This window comes from Hibiscus syriacus, unplaced genomic scaffold (assembly GCF_006381635.1).
Source record: "Hibiscus syriacus cultivar Baekdansim isolate YM2019G1 unplaced genomic scaffold, ASM638163v2 tig00111234_pilon, whole genome shotgun sequence".
NCBI classification, from domain to species: Eukaryota; Viridiplantae; Streptophyta; class Magnoliopsida; order Malvales; family Malvaceae; genus Hibiscus; species Hibiscus syriacus.
Window position 1 is genome coordinate 590,984 of NW_024063028.1, and position 9,852 is coordinate 600,835.

Sequence of the window (9,852 nt, forward strand, 5' to 3'; positions counted from 1 at the left end):
CAACACTTTTTTAAATGGTATCGACACATTTTTCTTCCAATCTGGACATAAAGTACCGACACAATATTAGAAAGTGTCGATATAGGTTGTAGACCTATTCGCTCATAAAACCGGTATATTTATACCGGTTATATTACAAAATCATCTATTATATTATAATATGTTGAAAGTGTCCATACTTTTTATAAAAAGGATCGATACTTCTTTTAAAGTTATGTAATTTATGTTTCAATTTTTTTTAAGTATGTTTCATGTTTTCCACCTACAATATTAATTTAATAATTTCATTTGCACAAAAAAATTATTTGATTGTTTTGATATTTTATAAAATAATATTTAGAATTTTTAATTTAATAATAATATATACCGTAACGTAAAAAAGAAATCATTAGACGCCTATAATTACTAAATTAATATCTTAAAACTCACTCAAAAGATAACCTTAAATTAATGTTTTCCACAGTGAAAAAAGTATAGACACTTTTATAAAAAGGATAGATACTTTACAATATAACCACTACCTATACATTATATAAACGATACCTATTACATTATATAAGCGCTACCTATTACATCATATTTTTACCTATTATATGAAAGTGTCCATAATTTTATAAAAAGGATCGATACTTTTTTAAAGTTATGTAATTTATGTTTCAATTTTTTTAATAGTGTTTCATGTTTTCCACCTACAATATTAATTTAATAATTTCATTTGCACAAAAAATTATTTGATTGTTTTGATATTTTATAAAATAATATTTATAATTTTTATTTAACAATATTAACCAAAGATAATAATAAATATGTAATATATATGTTTATTGTTTTTAATTTAATAATATGTAAGTTATGTAATAAGTAGCGCTTATATTTACCTATTTTATAAGTAAACCGATATATTTATACTGGTTATATTACAAAATTATCTATTACATTTTTCAATCGACACTTTTTTAAATCGACACTTTGTTGTGGATATCATCGAAAACAATGCTATAGTCATGTGTTTCGATACATTTGCAAGCTGATGTAATATACATTAGTATTGATATTTCAACAATCCTCAAATGTATATATACACATAGAAGCAAATATGGAATAATTAATGAAAATATACACACAATATAATCACACCAAAATATAAATACACAAGAATGTTCAAATAATGTACCGACAAACAAAATTAATCCGATGAAAAAGGGTTATATCTAACGAAGTCCGGAACATTAGAGGCCTTCAACAAATTTTCCAAATACTCTCGTATGTTTCCGCCTTTTTCTGAGGACATACATAAATAATTTCAATTATCAAACTAATGAGGTGCAATTTTACTAACAATAAACTAAATTCGCATAAGCATGAATAAATTTATGTCATACCTAGAGGATTGTCGTTCGAATGGGAAGCAGCGTCAAAGGTATGTGGACATATGTAATTGTATTTATATATAAACACATAAGTTGTTAAAATAATCAATGTCTAAACATCTGTTCAACTGGAAAAACATATTGCATAAATGCAACTTACCGGATTATAAATCATTTTTTCCGCTGAATCATCGACCAAAAGTGTATTTAGCTCGTTAAAATCTGGACACGCGTTCCAAACATCATTGAGATCTTTACAGTAGGTAACAGAATCGTATGTTTTGCATTTTTTTTGATCCTGTTCACAAACAGTCGAACATAAATATGTAGGAATCATAGACAACGAAAAGTCAGCAAACTGTAATGACATTCATCTTACCCACACGAATAGAAAATGCTCGAAAAATACAGGTAGTTTCTCAAGTACACGGTCGATGTTATGCCTGAGATTGTAATCAAGTTTGAATGTTAACATTCAAATGTATATTAACGATTTTGACTACAGTAATTCAATTGCTTCAAACATGTTCTAACCTCATCTTTGAAGACCAAAGGGCAACAACAAAATTGTCGACACAAAATTGCATAAATTCAAATAATCCTCTTCTGAGGACAACATCTACAACATGAAGAAAATGAGATTAAAGTTCTAAGCTTATATGTTAAAATAATGGATACAAAAGAATAGAATTAAAACCTGCAGGCAGTCTTGGGATGTAGGCAAGGACACCGTTGAGATCAAAAATTAAAAGTTTTCTTGAAGGCGGCGTTGCAGACACGATATACTTGTTTGGATCATCATCATCATCATCGTCATCATCTTCATCGTTAGCTTCATCGTCATCATCATCGTCATCTTCATCGTCATCTTCATTGACCGCTTGGTTGTCCACATCTGTTAAAAGAAAATAAAATAAAGTTCAGAACGTGTAAATGTTAAGAAACATAGATAATGAATTACCTAACTCGTTTGATGTCGTTGTCGTAATTTGTTACGCAACATGGAGACTTCATGTTGCAATGATGAAATATAGGATAGCATTCCACTCACAAGGGAATCAATATGCTCCCGAAAATTGACCATGTATTCCATCACGGTCTTAATTGTGACATCCTCTGCAACTGGAGCTTCTTCCATCATTGCGTCTCCACTTGGTTGCTCTTCTTCATGGCCAACGGGGTCATTTCCTCCATCTCTTGATCTAATCCAACCTCCTTGACACGTTTCCAACCGAGTTTTTCAACAAAATCATATCCCGCTTTTTTAATAAATACCATGTCAATCTTGCGGGTTAATCGAACAGGGGCGTCATACGAAAAATCAATTTCCTTCTTCAACAGATGGGTGATGACACATCCATATGCTAGTGTAGTTGAAATTGTTGCTCCCTTTGTGACCATATATACAATTGTATTAAATATGAGTTTTGCAATGTTTGGAGCCGTTTTGGATTTATACTTTGCTATCCACCAATAATCGCTGTCTCGAAGCGTTGAATGTTTCCCCCTACTAGGCCGGATATACCATGTGAGCATTTTTTGAAACACTCTCGACTCTACATCGAGGTGAATTGGGCTATTTCTAGCAACCTGTTTAATTGTAGACCAATCTACACCATTTTCATCTGAATCCCCTGTATTCGCTACACCTAAACCCTCCGCAATAGTTTCTGGAGATATATATATATCCTTCCCCATGACATGTGTATTAATTCCTATTATATTAGTCTTATTAGGCTCGTGCTGTAAGGAAGCATTGTTGTAGAAGACTCTAACTAAGTTGGGATAATATCTTGGTTCTACACCAAGGAATTCAAGCCAACCCCAAGATGTAAATGTGGATTTAAAGCTAAATGCATATTTATCATCAAACAAGAAACCCAGGTCAATGACACATTCGGGACGAATCTTCCTTACTTTAAAACTCGTCTTCCATCTTTGTTTCTCCATATCGGATCTAAAGTTCAGAGTTTCGAAGGACCTGATTTCCTCAGAAGAATCGTTTGTTACAGAAAGAGGTTGTGGTTGAGAAGAACTGGGTTGAGAAGAGCTTTGAGAAAGACCTCGCTTCTGACGCTGACGTTTTGGAGCCATTTTGGTTGGATGCTATTACAATGGAACACAAACACATTCAGGAAAAAAACTCCAATATAGAAATCAATCAAACCCATAAAATATCGATAAATTTACCTGAATATCTGATCGTCACTTATGATAACGCTAGAAGAAAGAGGAAGAGACTCTTATTTTCTGCATGCTTGCCTTTATGTTTAGGGTTTCTCGATTAAGAGTACTATATATAGTGAACGGTGGAAAAACACTTGATATTTAAATTAGTATCGACACAAACTAAAAAGTGTCGACACATTATTTAGACATATTATCTCATAAAATCGGTATACTTGTACCGGTTAGATTGAAAAATTACATATTACATTATACTTTTGGGTTCGATGTTTTTGGGATCGACACTTTTTATATATGGATCGACACCTTATGGTTGCACACTGTTTTCCATTCATTCTGGACCAAAAATATCGACACTGTTTTAAATGGTGTCGACACATTATTTAGACATATTCTCTCATAAAACCAGTATACTTGTACCGGTTAGATTGAAAAATTACATATTACATTATACTTTTGGGTTCGATGTTTTTAGGATCGACACTTTTTATATATGGATCGACACTTTATGGTTGCACCCTGTTTTCCATTCATTCCGGACCAAAAATATCGACACTTTTTTAAATGGTGTCGACACATTATTTAGACATATTCTCTCATAAAACCGGTATACTTGTACCGGTTAGATTAAAAAATTACATATTACATTATACTTTTGGGTTCGATGTTTTTGGGATCGACACTTTTTATATATGGATCGACACTTTATTGTTGCACCCTGTTTTCCATTCATTCTGGACCAAAAATATCAACACAAACTAAACAAGTGTCGACACATTATTTAGACATATTCTCTCATAAAACCGGTATACTTGTACCGGTTAGATTGAAAAATTACATATTACATTATACTTTTGGGTTTCGATGTTTTTGGGATCGACACTTTTTATATATGGTTTGACACTTTATGGTTGCACCCTGTTGGCCATATTGTAAATTTGCCTTTTACTTCAAAGTATCAATATGACCCTTAATGTGTATAAGAAACATGTACAACGACATACTGCTAACTTTTCTCATCTCATTCATAATTATATTCACATACAAAAATATAAATCGTATACAAAATTATAAATCTTATACAAAATTAACCCTACATTTATATCATTGCATCCTTTTGTTATTCTTATGTAATATGGCAGCTTTTGTTATCTCCTGTCTTCGTTCATTTTGATTGTGGCTTACGAGATCGTTTAATATTCGCGATCGATCCCAGTCTCCAACAACCTATATTCAAATTGTCAGAACGTTAAGTATTGTCAACTACAGCATTCAATCTACGACTTTTAACAATTTTACCACAAACGAATTTTTCTATCTACTTACAAAATCACCAGTTGCCCCTGTAGAACCGATCGATTCCATCCACATCATCACATACATGCCGCAATCATGTCTGTTACAAAATTTGAAAACCACACATGTCAATTATGATGAATACTGCATAAATTAAGCTTTCTATTTGTGATAACATCTCATACCCATTCAATTGCTTATTCTTCTTATGCTCCAAAAATTTGAAATTTTTCAAGGGATACTTTCCTAGAGATCCACAGGATTCAACCCAAATGCGTTTCTTATTATAAGAATCTAATATTTTAATCTGCATTAAAATAGAAGAAGTTATGCACCAAAAAAATTATGCATTATAATTTACATAATGTCCTTTCATACATACATACATACCAATCTCTTAGCATCCTTCACTCTCTGTTTAGCTGCTTCAGTTGTAAACATACTATCATATATTGTTGCAACACGATCTACCATATCCAACACCAACATATACCAATGTGAATTTTGGTAGTTTATTGTGATCATGATCTGCAACAAATTTCACACCCAATTTGACAAAATTCAACATTCTATATCCGAAAACATCATTTGCAATTGGTATGGTGTCTTACCTTCTCACAGTCGGTGAATTTCACATAGTTATTCAGTATGGGACCCCAGAAGCTAGCAATACCCTCAACACTTTATTTGCTGTTGGCATCCAACGCCTGCTGCTGCAATTACGCAACAAACATTATTAATTTACCGTCTATAACACTACTTATCTCCATTTATTAATTTAACTCACCGCTAAGTGGTATGGAAGGTAGCCAATCCTCCGGAGTGACTTCTGAGAATCGTAGCATGTCCAGACGAGCAAATCAATAACCTAACAAAATTAATTACACAATCAGAACATATTCAATAAGTTTTAACATTTTCTACTTTCTACTTACCACACCGCCAACCCATTCCGTAGGCTTCAACGTTGCAACATCGTATACACTAGCGAATTGATTTCCCATTGATATTACAGAATATCTGTATGAATCATTAGGATTAATATGTTGTCATGAAATATTTAAATATAACTCACAAAGCAATATATTTCACTTACTCCGATTCTAACTCGCTATTCCATAAATAATCACAAATTGCAGCTTCGATGTCATCAATTCCGCTTGGAATATCCGCTTTTTCAACCTACAATTTTGCATACAAATTTTTGTCACAACAACATAATAAAATCAAATTAAGTTTTCTTTTATTCAACTTACCTTCTGCTTCTTCTTCTGGGTGCAGGACATTCCGAATCCAAATCTGCTGCTATAACACTCTCCGGTGTATAAATGACATCGACTTCCTTCCTCCTCATTTCTTCCATCTCTTCTTCTTCCTCCTCCCTCTTTTCTTCTTCATATTTTTTCAGTTCATCATATTTTTTTTCTACATAGCTCTTCATCTCTTTTATTTCACCCTTCAATTGATCTCCTTCATCCAAGTATTTATCAACCACCCCCTTCACCCCCGTAAGTTCACTCCTCAATTCCACAACCTCCTTCACCACTCCCTCAAATTTTTCACCCGTCACCGTCTTAATATCACCCCTTAACACCCCAACTTCTTTCACCACTTTACCCCTCAACACCTCTACTTCTTTCACCACTCCATCTATTTTTCCTTCCACTACCCCCTTATGCCTCTCAAGTGTATCTTCGACTCTCTCAAGTTTCTCTTCGACTCTTGATTGTCTTTGCATGATTTCAAATTGGATTTTTTTGATATCAGCCAATTCAGACATCAAAATGTCGAAGTTACTCTGTTTTCCCTCACCGTCGTCCCACTCACCGTCATCCCCCAATACAACCATCCCTACTTTCTTCTCCTCTGCCTCTACTGCCTCCTCTACATCCTTGCCAATAACCTTCAAAATTAAATTACAATATTAAGACATTGATTATATTCTTAATATTATTTAATTACATTTATTACCCTTTCTTGCTTCTTCGCTCTATCCAACTTCAACTTCACCATCACTCTAACCACCTCTTCCTTCCCCCATGCACGGATGCGTGCCACTCTAGTTCTTTCATAAGCCGGCACTGCCTCACAGCCCGACCAAAAATCGAACAGTGCAACCTGCATTTATAATAAAATTTATATTTTTATATAAAAACACAAAAAAGTTCTTCAAATCATTTACCTCTAAGATTGCTATGCACCCTTTGAGGTATCTCTGGCTGCCCTTTTTAAAGGTGATTATTGATTCAATCAATCTCGAATGGATATATTCAGCTCAATTGAATTCACCCTTCAAGCCTTCATCACAAATGAGCTTCATATGTTCTTTGTTCGTTGACGTATTACCCGTTGGACAAAGAAAGATACCGACAAGGTATAATAGAACTCTGGCCTTCAGCTCATCCCCAACGTAAGATCCACTTTTTATTTTCTCTTCAATTTCAGCATATGTCACCTTATGCTTCAAACCATATTTGGAGGCAAGTGCTTTCCAGTCCTTACTCTTACAGACTTCTACAACACTTTTGCCTTCATTTTCTACCCCCAATACGACTGCAGCAAATGGGATCCCGAGAGGAAATGAAAAATCACCATATTTAGCAATACATTGTCTGACATCAAATTGCGCCATCAAGGATCGACACAATTCCCTCCGAATAGGTCGATCCCTTACTCCTACCAACGATCCAAAACCTATTTCTCCCAGCACATTCAACTGAACCTTCTCCTTAAGGTGTTTAATTAATAAATTCACCCTTTTAATGCTGCATCTTGTCGACACTTCCTACATTTTTTAACAATATATAATGTTATAATTCTTATATATTTTGTATCAACGTATTTACAAGTTTAATGAATACCTTATTTTCATGTGCTTTCCTCTGTTCTTTGTATTCTTTACTATTATTCCTTGACTGTGTGATGCAAGGTTCCTTTTCAGCATCACTCATTGAATTCCATTTGGACCTCACATCTTTTGTCACCTAATATAAAACATAAACGTTTCTTAATCAATACATTAACACTAAATACTACTCAATGTCAATTTCATTTTACATACCGAACCGCTCTGTGTGCCATCTTCCTTCATCCTTTTGCATTCGGCCATACTGTCAACATTTAAAATTTGTAATCAATTTAAAGTTTATCGATACTTTAATCCAATTACCATTTCAACAATAATAACAAAAAGACATTGATACTTACTAGAAGTACATATATCCACCCTTTGGTTGCTTTCGAGTCTCGACCTCAATTTCAAAGTCATCTGCTCCACCAACAATTTTCCAACCCATTGACTCCATTTTTCCTTCATATATCAGTTTACGCAAATCAAATTATTTTGTTACATACACTTTATTCAATATACAAATATAGATAACTACTCTTGTGGTAAAACGGTTTTCTTCAAAAGAATTTGAATGACCACACCAAAATGTGTCGGCACATTTATACAACATATAATATCATTTCTACCTATAATATTTAATAAAGTATCGACATTTATATTTTTCCTTGAATATCACTTTCTTCCTGCAATCGGTCCCAAATGCTTCTTTACTCCAAAACCCCAAATAACACATAAAAACCCTATCGCGATTACTATAATAATAAAAAATTAGGGTTTCGACAACATACTTTTCGATTCGACTGCAGCAACAAACAAACTTCGCTTTAGAAACGCCTTCTGAAATGCAGCAACAATTACGCTTCGATTTCAAAAACTCGTCCGTTCTATCTATTTTCAGAAGATATTTAGCTTATATTTTCATCGGATATGTTATTTATATTTAATCGATACAAATACAAAAGTGTCGATACTTTTATGTCAGGTCGATACTTTCGAAAGGATAATTACCTATTTCTTTGAAAGTGTCGATAATTTATTACACGTACTTACGAAAGTATCGACACTTTCAATATATCCGGTATCATTTTACCGGTTTTATCATTTTGATACCGGTTTTATCATATTTTTTACCTGTTATATCGTTGTGGATCGATATATATTTTTAAAGTATCGACACATTATAGGCGCTAAAACTGTTTCTCTTTTAAATTCACAAAGTGTCGATCCTTATATAAAGTATCGACACTTTTAATATATCCGGTAACCTTTTACCGGTTTTATCGTTTTGATACCGATTTTATCATATTTTTTACCTGGTATATCGTTTTGGATCGATACATTTTTTAAAAGTATCGACACTTTATAGGATTTAAAACTGCTTCTCTTTTAAATTCACGAAGTGTCGATCCTTATATTAAAGTACCGACACTTTAAATGTATCCGGTAGCGCTTTACCGGTTTTATCATTTCTATACCGGTTTTGTCATAGTTTTACCTGTTATATCGTTTTGGATCGACACATTTTTAATTTGGATCGACACGAACCGGTAGCACAATTTTTTAATATTTCTTCATGACTTAGACATACTTTTATAAGTATGGACACTTTTATAAAAATGATATATACTTTTTTTAAAGTTATGTAATTTATGTTTCAATTTTTTTTAATAGTGTTTTATGTTTTCCACCTACAATATTAATTTAATAATTTCATTTACACAAAAAATTATTTGATTGTTTTGATATTTTATAAAATATTATTTAGAATTTAAATTTAACAATATTAACCAAAGATAATAATAAATATATTTTCACAGTGAAATAAGTATGGACACTTTTATAAAAAGGATAGATACTTTACAATATAACAGGTAAAAATATGACAAAACCAGATTCATTATGACAATACCGGTAAAATTTACTTGATATGTTAAAAGTATGGACACTTTTATAAAAAGGATAAATACTTACCGATAACCAAAGTTTACCGGTTACCAAATTTTTTAATAGTTTTTCATATTTTCTACCTAAAACATTATTAGTTGTCAACATAATAGGTACCGCTAAACCGAATTTATTAAATACATTTTAATGTATCCGGTACTACTATATATTAACCGTATATTAACCCGCCTTTCCTGAGACAAT